Here is a 1,192-nt window from a genome sequence, read left to right on the forward strand (position 1 = left end):
CAGCTCTGGCCCTTTAAGAAAAAAAAAAAAGAAAAAAAGATCTGGAATCACCAGCTCCTGCAGCAGCCTCAAGGCTTCAGGGGGATCATGCAGAGCCCCCCATGCAGTGTGGAGTAGTGGGGGACAGCCGGGTTTGCCCCCTGCCAGGCAGAAACTAGTGAATCTGAGATTTTTTGTTTGTTTTTTTCCTTAAAGAGCTGGAGCTTGGGTGGGCAGGGCAATCATGGGGGGTGCTGGGGCAGCATGGGGGGGGGGTAGAGGGGCTCATGCATAGCCTCCCACACAGCACGGGGCAGTGGGGTGCAATGGGGATCCCCCCCCCACCAGGCAGCAACCAGTGAGTTGGAGCTTTTTTTTCCAAAGTGCTGGAAGCTGGGGTAGGTGGGGCATCCACTGCCGGGGCTGGGAGAGTGGGCAGATCCTATGTAACTTGGAGATTCAACAGCAGCCCAATTCCTGAATCAGATTTGCCTGAATCAATTCAGGACAGTGATTCAAATCACTGAACCAAATCACTGTCTCCTGAATCCAAAGTGAATACTAGCTGCTTCACATAGGCCTAATTGATATCTCTGTTCTCCTATCTTCTCCCGTTTGGGAGCCTTTATTGTTTTCTATGGTTTCAAAGGTTTTGTCAAATGCTTCATCACTGGGATTCTTAAAATGATGATTGGATCTTCTTTAGTTCTGTTACATGTTGTAACTTAATGCAGAAATCACACAGTGAAAGACTATGGCCTGCCTTGTACAAGGGATATGACTATTTTTGGGTTTTTTTTGTATAGGAGACCCTTTTGTTGTTAAATTCAGTGAAGCAGCAGCAATGAAGCAGTAGCCAATTGAGATGTATTATACATTGTAATCCCTTGTAGGTTACTAACCAGAGAATCAATGAGAATCTATAAACTTTCTTTTTCCTTTCCTCTGCTGTCCGGTTATAACTGCAAATGCTGCTGTTATTCAGATACAGGCAATCCTACTTTTAGTATACAGTTGTGAGTTCCACAGTTTAATAATCACTGCAACAATGAAGTGATCTATTTAAACTTTAAATTACAAATGTAAGAAGGAGACCCTTCTTCTCCCTGTTAACTTCTTTGTTACTGTGACAGGGGGCCATCTTGCAGCAGGTCTAATCATTGTCCCACCCACCTGTCTAGGGCAGTGTGCCCACCTGCCTTTCCTGCCACTG

Source organism: Gavialis gangeticus, unplaced genomic scaffold, assembly GCF_001723915.1.
Source record: "Gavialis gangeticus isolate Ggan-Ray unplaced genomic scaffold, GavGan_comp1, whole genome shotgun sequence".
Classification (NCBI taxonomy): domain Eukaryota; kingdom Metazoa; phylum Chordata; order Crocodylia; family Gavialidae; genus Gavialis; species Gavialis gangeticus.